Source organism: Pleurodeles waltl, chromosome 10 (genome assembly GCF_031143425.1).
Source record: "Pleurodeles waltl isolate 20211129_DDA chromosome 10, aPleWal1.hap1.20221129, whole genome shotgun sequence".
NCBI lineage: Eukaryota > Metazoa > Chordata > Amphibia > Caudata > Salamandridae > Pleurodeles > Pleurodeles waltl.
The window spans coordinates 764,353,734-764,366,828 of record NC_090449.1 but is presented as its reverse complement, the minus strand read 5'-3'; the positions used below and the strand labels follow the sequence as shown (position 1 = coordinate 764,366,828).

The following is a 13,095-nucleotide window of genomic DNA, read 5'->3' as shown; positions in this document are numbered from 1 at the left end:
AATATGTATAGGTAATGAAAGCATTACAATCAAGCTATTATTATTGTCATGTTTCCACACTGGAGGCGACCAAGTTGCAATTTCTTTAACACTAAAAGATGAGTTAGATGGTTTTATCGCTGAGGAAATCACCAATATATGTGAGAATGTTCGATCTCACTGCACAAAAATAATGAGTCATTTTGTAGTAGGCAATAAAACTTCGCACTTGTATAGCACACTACTCATCCGTTATGGTCTCAAGGCGCTGTACGCATACCCCTGTAGAATCCTTCCTGGCTTTTCCCTGTGAGGCACCCACTCCTGGACAGCCCTCGGGTGAAATCAGGCATCCAAGCGCTGTGAGGGCCGGTGTGGAGATTAAGCAAGCTATTGCCCAAAGTTACAGATTGGGACCCATTCATTAGATTAGGCACCAAGGTGAGAACTATCTGGTCCAAGGAAATGGAGCCCAAGACCCGCCAAGGTGGGAATTGGACCCTGGTCCCGGGCCAGATCTCTGTTTCAGGGTCTGCCACTCTAACCATTGTGCCACACTTCTCCACATATCTCAAATTGCAAACTTTGGGGGGGACATGGCCATTCACTCCAGTGACCTGATGCAACTGAGATGTGGGAGGAGTGATTCCAAATGCCTCTGGGGATGTTGTGATGGTCAGTGCAGTCCAGCTGCAGCCATGGGGAATTCCTCACAGAAATGTCCTGCGAGCCTCAGAAACCCTGCAGCAACAGGTGCCATGGGTGGGCTTGAGGCGAGTGGCTGATGGGGCGTGTGGTGCAGCCTGTGAGCTCTGCTGACCCCCTGGCCAATCCCCGGGACCTGGATGAAACTGGCGGGCCCCCTCCTGCACCTGGGACCCACCAAAAGTGAACATATGTTGGAGCAGCTGCTAGAGTGGCCTGCACGCACATTGTACACTCCCAAGAGGCCTACTGAATTGCAGGTGTTCCTGCATCTGCCTCCACTGGATTTTAAAAATCACTGCACTCTCCATCTGGCCACCCACGGGCCTCTCTGCCCACTGCCAGCGCCAAAACAGGTTGGTGGGAGAGCACCCTCCATTGGCTTTGATGAAAACAACAGACGGCTTAGTGTGACCTGTATGCACCACCCCAACAATGGTGAAAATTGGCACTGCTGGTGCAGGCTTGCTGATACTCCCAACACCTGAAGATCAAGGACGGTCCTGCAGCACTGCACGGGTAGGACACTGTACATTATTTAATAACCTATTCACAAGTTCCTCTCACATTTGCAGTGTAAGGCCATCCAGCCAGTTCTGCATCAACCTCCTCATGAGAACTCACCCACAGTCACTGCCATCCCTTCCCCTCAAGAGACTCCTAGCAAATTGTTCCTTAAACTACAAGAAGCTATCCACTAGAAGTTTGCAAATTGGGGTGCTCTAATCCCCATTACCCTGCAGATAGTGGTGGATACCCCTGCCAGACATCTACTGCAGCTCCCTTGCTGGCTTCCAACTGCCTCACACTTTTTTAAGAGACAAGTGATGTGGAGTGCTGAGCCCTATGACGCCTCAAAAAAACTCCAATTTGAGGAGGCCAAAGCATCAGATATCCTGGCAGCAACACCCACCTTGGAAGAAGGGGTAGTGGGAGGCAAAGCATCTGAACAATTACTGGGAATAAAAGCAATATCTGCCATGTTCTGGACCAGGTTTCAAGCAATCGATGACTGGATCGAATGGGGGAGCGTCTTGACAGGCAACACACATGCTTGGAAGGTGCCGAAGTGGGCTGGAGGACATCACAGCAAGGACCAAGAAGCACCTGGAGAACTTAGAATCTAGACTCAAGGCAATAGCAATCAAAAACAAAGACCTAGATTCCAGGGGTCACCATAACAATCTACACATCTTTGGTATAGACCACCAACACTGGCTGTCTGGACATATTTGTTGAAAACCTTCTTACAGAACTGCTGGGATGCCAAAATGTCACATCTGCATTTGTTGTAGAAAGAGCATACAGGGTCCTTGGCCCCCATCCAGCCCTAAGCTCCCCGGCCCGCTCAGTCATTGCTCGTCTTCTCAATTATAGAGACCAGGATACCGCATTGCACCTCACCCGAGAAATACAAGGGGGTGGTGGTGTCCCTTTTGCCGCACTGCACTCTGGCAGTTCAAGAGGCTAGACATACATTTTCAGACGTCAAGAATGCACTCCGCATATCGGTTCTCCACTACGGCATGCTCGATGCTGCCTGGCTTTGAATTGATGTGAGTGGTCGACCTTGCTTCTTCGAAAACACAGCGCAGGCCCCGGCATTCTGTAAATCATGTGCTAAGGAAGGCACGCCACCCAGACAAGCGACCCCGGATCGTACTCCTCCAGACCTTGCTGCTACCACAAGCATTTTTGTATTCCCATTGGACTGACCTAATTGGTTGTTCACTTCCTGCCGATATCAGGAACGGTCATTGACTGATAACACTTCCCTTTTGACCAGCCAGTGTTAGCTACCTCACATTGACTTTTACAAATAGCCATCTACACCTCATCCGTTATCTACTCTATGGGGCCTATCTGCCAGAATGTTTATCACGCTCCTATAGTTTATGCCACACTGCTAATTGTTGGGATTTGGTTTTTGTTTTCTTGGCATATATGGAATTCACCTGGCAAGTTTTCACTAGGTGTGGGTGGTGAGAGGGGCGGCGTAGTTCTAAGATGTGTGGTTTGTTTTTGTTCTATAAATCATTTGCTTGCACAATGCTCTCTTCATACCTATGTTCAGCTACAGGTACTTGTGTACATCGATGACTATTACAATTACAGGAAACCTACTGCTGGCATCACTTTTTTTAACTGGAACATTCGAGGTGTCAATAACCCCAGAAAAGGTGAACAAGTCCTACAATATCTGAAAAGGCATGGTGTGCAGGTGGTCTTTTTACAAGCAACACACTTTTCCCTAGGTATAGGTCATACCTTTGCAGCCCCATGGAGATCCCATAGTTATTTTTCGAGCTACAGTACATACGTGGAGTCTGCACACTTATTCATAAAACGTCGCTTTCCATCCCTATGCTGACTATGCGAACGAGGGGGGGGCAGATATGTCTTAGTTGCAGGAATATTCGCTGGCAAACGAATGCTATTTGCCAATATTAATGCCCCAAACACTGATATCCCAGACTTCTTTCAGACACTCCAATCACATATAGACCACTTTGACAATGACCATATCATATTAGGGGGTGATTTTAACATGCTCCTGCATCCTGCTCTAGACACCTTGGCCCCGATCCCAACTATAAAGCCTTGCTGTTTGTGCATACTTTGGGATATGTGACACAGACAAACTGATCAATCCTTGGCACCTGTGCAATGCTGACACCCCAGCATACACCTTTCATTCTGCACCCACAACACATGGACATGCATAGATTACTGGTTGATCTCCAACAGTGTAACCCCACACTAACCACGATTCAACATTACCCCTGCACATTATCGGACTCTCCCTAGTACAAATAACGGGGTAGAGAGACCATGGCCCTTCCCTACCATAGCCTTACAGGACACACTGTTCTGCACTGAACTGCATTCTGCGATTACAGACTATTTCATGCTTAATAAAGGTTAACTTCACCGGTAACATTATGGGATGCCTTTAAGGTGTACAGAAGAGGCATCTGCATGGCCAAGCACTGTGGGGTGCTACAGGATATATGTCACAGTTTATCCAGTGACAAAGCTAAATTACTAGATCTTGAGAAAACTGCTATATAATATGCTACTGCAAGCAACACACAACCGAATTACCCTCTTAGGCAAGTTCCATGACCTGGCAGAGTCCCAGGGGAACTACCTGGGGAAATACATGACAGCTCATAAATATCGGGAGTGCGAGCAGCCTGGCAGTACTCTGGCTAGATTGCTGCACCTTCACAGGGTTGCAGACTACATAACGGAGCAGCGGAGAGCTGATGGCACCCACGCTGTGAGTACAGAAGAGGTGAGGATGAGATTCCTTCACTACTACACACATCTTTATTCTGCCCCCCTGGGGATGACACTAATGAGATGGCTCAAAAGCTTGCCAAAATAGTAATGGTGTTGCTGAGTGCTGCCAAGCCACAGTTCCTCAGTGAACCACTTTGGGAATAATGCTAGCCATATATGCCCTGGATGGATCCAAGGCGCCTAGCCTAGACGGACTCACAGGAGCTTTCTACAAAGATTATAAACATGTATTGGCACCCAATTTTTTCGCAATGTACTCTGAAGTACTTGAAACTGCTGCTTTCCTGCCCACACGATGTGAGGCGGTAATCACTCTCCTCCCCAAACCCAGGAAGGTCCGACATTTGTGTGGATACTGTCGCCCCCTATCTTTACTTAACTTTGACAATAGGATACTTGCTAAATTATTAGCTACATGCTTATCATTACTGGTGGATACAATTATTTCCCCAGCTCAATCAGGATTTGTCCCTCACCGCTCTACATCCCTGAACCTCTGCACATATTTTGTAGTGATTAATAGGATCAATCCAACCACCCCTACTGCCTTAGCTCTTTTAAATGCTGAAAAAGCATTTGATTCCCTCACCTGGTCTTTCTTGACTGCCATGCTCTGTAAATTAGGGCTCCAACACAGCTTCACTATGTTGATTATGCTCCTATATCCCCAAAGGACAGCCAGGACATGGAATAATGGCATACTATCATTCTCTTTCTATGTATCTAGTTGGACATGACACAACTTTCCACTTTGCTCTTTCTTATAGCAATGGACCCCTGGTAGGTCACCTTCAAGAGAAACACATACACAGGGGACTGCAGATTAGCATTGGTTCATTACTAATTTCACTATATGTAGATGATGTTTGCTTTTTATACAACCTCCCATAGATAATTTGGTACCGGTGCTCCATGAACTAACCCGGTATGGGGAATTCTGAGCTTTTACCATTAACTGGCACTACTGCCCCAGTACCGAGTGACTTCCCCCTCAAATGGTGTGGCAACTCAGTTCGATATCCACTTGCATCGTGATAGAGAGCAAGTAATAGGGTTGAATTAAGGCCCAGCAGTGGAGAGACTGTCAACACAGGTGGACCGCTGGATGCACCTACCACTTTGCACGGCAGGTCACATCACCATAATCAAAATGGTGGTACTGCCTCAATTTTTATATTTATTCCTAAATATACCCATACCACTCACCATTTCCTTTTTTTCTACTCTCCGTAGCTTGCTGTTGTGTCTCACATGGGCAGAAAAGCAACCCTGCGTACGCTGGGACATCCTGATACTCACGTATGAATGTGGCATCCCTCTAGACTCTTTCCACTACTTGCTGGGCATGGCTCAGACTTGCTCAACTATTAGACTGAGATATACTCTACTCCTCTGAGATATCACTAGCCAAAATCCCATGGCTCGGCATCACTCAAGAGAAACTAGTCCAACAGACATTAAATACTTTTGTCCCCCACAGTTTTGGGGATTTGTTCCCAGTTGGACATGTATGTTCCCGTACAGAAGATCACCGCTTTTCTAACGCAACTTACCCTAATCACTTTATACTACAATGCATCCAAAGAACCTTACGCATTCAGATCCCATCTTATATACTAGCACCAGTCGACTTAACACAACTCATATTAGTTATCACCGATGATTCTGGTACCTAACTCACTTCTGATCTTTACCATACCTGCGTAAACCTCCTCCCTACATTAGACTCTAAACCTAAAGACACCTGAGAAACAGATCTTGGATGTCATTTTTCTGATAACATTTGGGACGCCTACTGTGCGCAACCTTAACCACCATCATAAGCTGCTACATTTTAAGTTCATACACAGGGCATATGTCACACCGGCCCGTTGGCATGTATATACCCTTCCTGACCCTTTAACTGCCCCAAATGCCAGACTCTGGCAGCAGATTTCCCACACATGACCTGGACATGCAGCAAAATTATGTCCAATTGGAGTGCCATTTTTGTGCGTCTCTCTCTTATGCTGGGCACTACCCTCTAACCTAATCCACTCCTGGCCCTATTGGGCTATGTTGATGACATCCTTAAAGCAGAGAGACAATTTTCTGTCATAGCCCTACTTCTAGCCAAGCGAGAAATAGCACTGCACTGGGGGAGTAAGCACCAGCCTAATAAGACAACATGATTGAAAAGTCTCATCTATTGAGATAATAATAATAGCACATTTTCAATGTTGTTTCTAGATCAACCATTGTCATTGAAATGTAGAAAAGTTGTGTATTATACTTGCAATTTCTGCAGCCCTTCCAGGGCATAAATTCATGCCAGTATGGTATGATGAAAATTACTAAATAAAGGTATTTAAAAAAATGAAAACTTTGTCAGGCTGTTGTTCAATGGGCGTCAGACTATCTGCTCTATTGAGGGAGGCGTTCTGACATCATTTTGACCTGCTCAGGACCAACACAGAAAGCCTGTCAGTCCCAAAAAGGAAAAAACGAAAATGTACCCACCCCATCCCCCAACAACACACGCAAACTCCCAGTTTGTTACAATCATTAGTTAGTTTTCTTGTTTTTCATATACAAACTCCCACTTTAAGAGTTTGTTTTGGAAAACAAAAACGTTTCTTAATTTCTTAATTTCTTTCATGGAGTCCTCTCAGCAAAGTTATTGTGTCTTCAGTGGAGTCACTATCGCAACGTCTCCTATGAAGACACAGTGATCCCCTCCAGGCTGTCAATGGTCTCTAAATATTGTGGATGTTGATCTGCCAGGGTGGTGGAGGTCATGACTTCCATCATCATGGCGTATAATATGCCACTCGCTGAACTCTAAGTAAAGCCTTATGGTTTATTTACAGTGTCATAGTGCGCATTTCCTGTGTTAGGCTAGCTATTTATCTTGTGTTTCATGAAAATAGATACATTTTGATACAGCAAAGACTCAAGAGAAGGGCAGTTTACTAAATGTAGTCAGTGAGAGCTGTAGTAGACCCTGAAAATTGAGAACCGTCATCATGCAAGAGCAGCTCCTAAAAAGCAGCAGTGGGCTTGAGAATGGAGTGTGGTTACGAATATTGAAATAAAATAGTGGCAGGAAGAGAGGATGGAGGGGTGTGATGAAATAGTGGATGAGAGCTGGGTAGTGATTTACATTGCACTGCTTCAGCCAGCATCATGCACTAATTTAATCTGGGATCCAAGAAATATTTTCAGGGGGCTTGGGGTACTAGGTATGAAGGCACTGAGGAGTTCGCAAAACAGGTCTTTACTGTGTGCTACATATGGTCCCGCAAACATGGAGGCTGTTAATTAGCGTATGTCAGGTTCACTCAAATATAGCAGGAGTCAATTGGTTTCCCACACGTTTTTACAAAATAATATTGTTTTCCATACTCAAATATCAAGTGGGGGAACAACTCAAAGAAATGATGACAGTTTGAGTCTTGGTACTGACAGAATGTAGCCATGCTAGGGTATAATTTATGGCATATAAATATCATAGAGATATTTACAGTGGTACTACCGAATAGTAATTCTATAGCCACATTTTTCATTAGTTGCCTGCATGGTTGTTTGATGCACAACACAGCATGTATTGAGGGTAATCTTGCCCCAGCAATGAGATTTGGATTGCAGATCTACTCAAAGGCCCAGGACCAACATTCACTGTTGTTGATCCACAAAAAAAAAATTAAAAAGAAAGAGTACTGGTGCCCAGTGTTCTGGTCAGACACTAGCAGTGGGTTCAATTAAACGTTGGTGCAGAATAACAAGGCTGGCAGTCTTAAATCAAGTCCATGACTCTATAATCCACTACCAGACCCCTCCTGGCTCTTCATCTCACTCTAGTTGTTTTGCTGTGTTTCTCTTCCTCTACCTATTCTATCTATGTATTTCCCCTCTTTTGCATTCTGTAAATATCTGTTGCAGAAAAATAAGTGCCAGTCCCCACAAATAAGTGCTGGTACCCCCCCACGAGCAATCATCTGTTCAAATGAAGCACTGGTGCCTGCTAGTTTATGTAGTATATTACAGGCTGCACATAGTGCATTGGGGATGATTGTAATGGATGTGCTTGTGCAAAGGGTTCTGCGAGCCACATGCTAGCTGGATTCATTGAACAAAATAACTTCTGAGGGGACACAGAGTGAAATAATCGCAGGAGTATTATGCAGTTGCTACACAGCATGGAGACTGGAAACTTGAAGACATTTAGGTGGTGGTGTGATTTATTCCATCAAACCAAGAGCAACAACTCTGATATTTCACTTTCATAACCACCTCTCTCTCCTTAAGGAGAGTTGTGAATATTCAGTGGGCTGGGAGTGATTACACAGCTTGAGCCTCATTACAAGTGTCTCCGGTATTGCCTGTGGGGCAAGTATGAGGATCACCAGCATCGTCGGCAAAAAAGGCTGCAGTGTTCACATTGATTTCCAATGCAAACAATGGTGAAAAGCATGCAGAAGTCAGCGTGGAATCAGCACTTTCCGCATGTGATTACTAAAAAGCTTGCGATTTCTATTTCCACTCTGGAATTAGGGAGACCACCAGCAACATTAACTCCAGTAGTGGGAAAATAATGGAATTATATGGGGCAATTTATAATGAGGCCTTTTGTCTGGTTGTGGGGGAGTTTCACAAGACAGCGCATGTTTTCCATTTGTGCCCTTCGCCCTTTTTTGCCAGGAATACTGAATGCCAACCTTGCATTATAAATAGAGCAGCAGATTATCGCAGTAGAGTAGTTTGCAGTGGTGTATGCTATTATGCTGCCTGTGTTGTATGTTGTGTGCCTGGGCTTACCTTTGATATTACAAAGAGCGGTGCATAATTTTCTTTCTCACAAGGATACCATTCTTAGGTGTATTTTCTGCATTCTTCTTCAAGTCTCTGTGACAAATGCCTACTTGGACATTGCAATTTAGGATAGAACAAGAGGGATAACCTCCTTTTACATATCCAGCTGGAGGGCTGCCATTCCTTTAGTTTCAAGTAACTTCTCAAATTTAATGGAATACAAATGTTACGAATGGCACAATTTTTGTAATATTATTAACATTTTACAAAGGCCTACTGCTCAATCTCCCAGCAGTGGCAAGAGACCAAGGTAATGGTGATTACTGCATTATACAAAAACTACACTTGGTAATGTAACATCAAAACCCAACCTTTGTCCTCTTCCTTTTTCCATGACAGATGAAAAGGTACAGGGATTGTGTAAAGTTAATTTGACCTATTATGCCTCTAAATTGCAATTTATTTTGCTTCTTTTTCATTTCACCTTTCCACGCTCTCAGGTGCGGAATGTGGGTGCCCATTTTCTGATAGTACAGAACCTGAACTTTGAGAAATTGGGTTATTGCTTGAGGAGGGCATGAGCACTTTTCAAGCAACAGCCACAATCCCCATCAGGGTGAACCACTACTGTCACTAAATTACCCTGTACTTAACCCCCTGGTAACTTGTCACAAAAGCAGTCTGGCTTAACCTAGAGGCAATGTGTAAAGTATCTATACAACACACAAACAGTAATGAAGTGAACACAGAACACAATAAAAATCCATCACCAATTTAGAAACATACAGTAATTTTTCATATATTATTTGACTCCAAATCAACAAAAATCTAATTTGTAGAACCAGAGTAAATAATGTTTAATGTTTAAAGTGAAATCCAACACCCTAAAGATCAAAGGTCAACTGCGAGCATCTAGTCTGGTGAGTCGAAAATTATAGCCAAACGCAATGGAGTGTGGGTTGGATACACGGATTGGACCTGGTTTCCGCTTACCTTCAGATTTTGACGAAAAATGTCTGAGGAAGTAAAGTTTTGCAGGGCAACTGGCAGTGTCTGAGGAGGGGGCTTGGCCATTGGGGAGCCGCTGCCCAAAGTGATGATGAAGAATCCTTAAACTTTGTCTTTTTGGAAGTCAAAGATATTCAGTGGGTCAAAGTTGCAGGCTGTAGTCGCTGCGGGCTCCATTAGGCTGGATACTCCTTCTGCAAAGAGCCACTGAACAGGATTTGCTACTGTTGAGAAGAATGTAGTGGAAGCTGCTGCAAAGTCAGGCCGACCAGCGATGCACCTTGGCAGATCGGCGAGCAGGTTGGTCCTGGTCTCCTCTCAGTTTTCAGAGCAATTTTTGTCTCAACTTTTGGATTTGGGCTAGTTGGGCACCTTAGCATCACTTCCAAGGGTTCAGGACTGGAGGGCAACACATGGAGAGTTAGGACTTACTCAGGCTGGGTCTAGGTGTAGGTTTAAGATAGAGCTTTTTCTGTCCCTGAGGCTCTGATCAGGAGGCCAGCCAATGTGCCCTTGGAGTCCCTCTGCTAGTCCTGGGTTCAATAGCACAAGCAGCAGGGCAGGCCTCTGGGGTCTCAGGGCAGGCTTTAGGCAGCATAGCAGTCCTTCTTGGTGTAGCAAAGCAGCCTACTGAAGTACACAGCTCACCACAGCATCAGGTAGGGTTACATGCCTGAACAACGAGGTCGGAACAATGACCTCGTTGTTATCACTAATGCCTTTACCATGAATGCCTTAACAATGATTTTTCGTTGTAAAGGCATTCCTGGTAAAGGCATTAGTGATCAGCATGCATGGTTCCAGCATGCATCCCTCCTGGCCCCCCACCCCTAAAAAGTACTGCAACCCCACCCACCCCCACAACCACCCAACCCCCACCCCCACAATTTCCACAGCCCCAACCCCCTCCCCTAAAACCTAAAGCACCCCAAACCCACACCCCTAAAACCTAAACCCTGACCCCCCTCCCCCACCCCTAAACCCTAATTACCCGAGCCTCCCAACCCACCCCCAAAAACAAAAAATACGCCAACTCCCCACCCCGCCCCTAAAACCTAAAGCACCCCAACCCCCCACCCCACCCCTAAAACCTAAACCCTGACCCCCCGCCCCTAAACCTTACTCACCCTAAGCCCCGCACCCCACCCCCAAAACAACAGCCCCAGACCAACTTACCTCCTTCTTGATAGCGTCGACTCCCTTCTTCTGTGTCTTAACCACACATGTATGTGGTTCACACATGCATGGTTAAGGCTCTAAAACAAGGAAGTTGTGGAAAACGAAAGCGTTGTTTCGCTTTCGTTTTCCACGACTTCGTGGTTCACGACTCGTTGTTTGGGATGTTTCCCATTAGTTAGTCCAATGAGAGTCCTTCTAAAGCTCCAGAAAGTGAACTGAAGAGTGGGTCCAACGGTCCTATTTTATACCTGTTGCCTCCTTTGAAGTAGAAGAAAATTCTAGAGGCTCCTCTTTCAAAAGTGCTTGGAGTTTCCTGCCTCCCTGCCCTGGTCCCAGTCTGTTTGCAGGCACAAAGGCTAGTGTGAAATTCTTTGTGTAAGGGCACGGCGCAGCCTATTGACTTGCTAGTGGGGCTGTGCCTAGCTCTACCCCCCATCCTGCCTGAGATGGACCATCTAGGCACACCTAATTCCTCTGTTGTGTGGCAGTCTGGAAGAAATGTACAAAAGCCAACTGCCAACTGCACCCAGGCTTGTGTTTCACGAACACACTGCAAGCACTCAATAGGTAGGACAGGGAAATACCATATTTCTAAAAGTGTCATTTAAAAAAATGTGACTGAAAATCTGGCTTTACCAGTAAAGAGGATTTAAAATAGCCATTTCTCAGACACCAAACATGAGAGCCCTACCTGCTCACAATCAAAAGCTATCACTTATTAAATGTAATATGGTAACCCAAGATTATCCTAAAGAAGAGATAGGCTTCACAGCAGTGAAAAACAAATTTGTGAGTTTTTCTCTTCCAGGACAGGTAAAAAGTAAAGTACAAGTTACTACAATGCATCCGGCCCTATTAGCTGTCTAGGGCATATTTCAGGGGTGACATATGTAGTAAGAAGGGAGCTTAAGGATTGGAAAGGGAGTTATTTTGCCACATCGGTTTGGCAGCTTAAAACCGCTAAAAAGCTTCAATGGGAGGCCTGAAATATGTTTTAAGGGAAGGGGCTACTGAAGTGGGTGGCACAATAAGTGCTACAAGCCTCCAGTAGCATTTAATTTAATTTACCATTCCTGAGTATATGGTATACAGTTTTACTAGGGACTGTAAGTATATTAAATATGCCAATCAGGTGTAAGCCAATTTTACCACATTTTAGGGAGTAAACACAGGCAGTTGAAAAGTCCACAGTCCTAAGGCCAACAAAAACGAATTCAGCAAAAATAGGAGAGTGAAGCCAAAACCTTTGTTGGTGACCCTGCAGAGAAAGCTAATTTTAACATGAACCATCTGTGATCTCAGGAAGCAGTTGTTCCACTTGTATTTAATTTACTAGATGCTTTTAAGCATTCATTTTGTGACCATTCTACCTAACCCCTTTAACATATCTCTGCATGGCATTGGCAATTCTTAAACAAAAACATGGAGCTTCAGCTGAATCAAATCGGACAGTTTTGATGCACAATTCTATATGAATAGAATTTGTAATTGCTCTATGTACAAACTACGCCTTACAATTCTGAAATTCAAAAGTCATTTTGTTACTCACAGTTTTACATATATTGTGCTAAATATGAGAATAACGTGGGAGTATAACATCTTTATCTTTCAGTCATGACAATTTCTATTTCCGAAACTTGGTGAACTGACAATTAGCAGTTTTTTGCTACTATTTAGGCAAGGTAATGAATATGACTGTGAAGGCGATTCCACTTCAAAAGTGGAGACCAGTAGCCAAAAGAGAATGTGCATCTTCTAGATCTGTAATTGATATCTGCGAATTCAGTAAACAATTTATAAAACCATGTTGGTGACCGCGGGTTCAGAAAGTGCATGAGATGCATTCCCTACGAGAAAAAGGTGTGCTTTGTGCCTATGTTAGACGCACAAAGTGCGTTTCGGCTTTTTTAAGCTATTTGCATCGTGAGTAGAGTTTATGGTGGCATGTAGGAACAGCAGACGAATTGCATTCATCCATCTATCTTGGTATTTTTAAGTGCCGGATAGAAAAGTATATCTTTAGAAAAAAATCCAGGTTTTTAGCCTCTTTCGATAGAGGAGAAAATCAGTCTAATTTTTAAACTAAATTAGGAGAACATTCCATAACGTAGAGCCTTTAACCACAAA

The 13,095-nt window shown here is 44.3% G+C and overlaps 1 protein-coding gene across 1 annotated transcript in view; it reads left to right on the top strand.

Moving 5' to 3' along the window:
- GAD2 (glutamate decarboxylase 2) overlaps positions 1-13,095 on the top strand; it is a 508,839-nt gene that overhangs the window by 247,548 nt on the left and 248,196 nt on the right. The gene's annotated exons all lie outside the window — the stretch shown is intronic.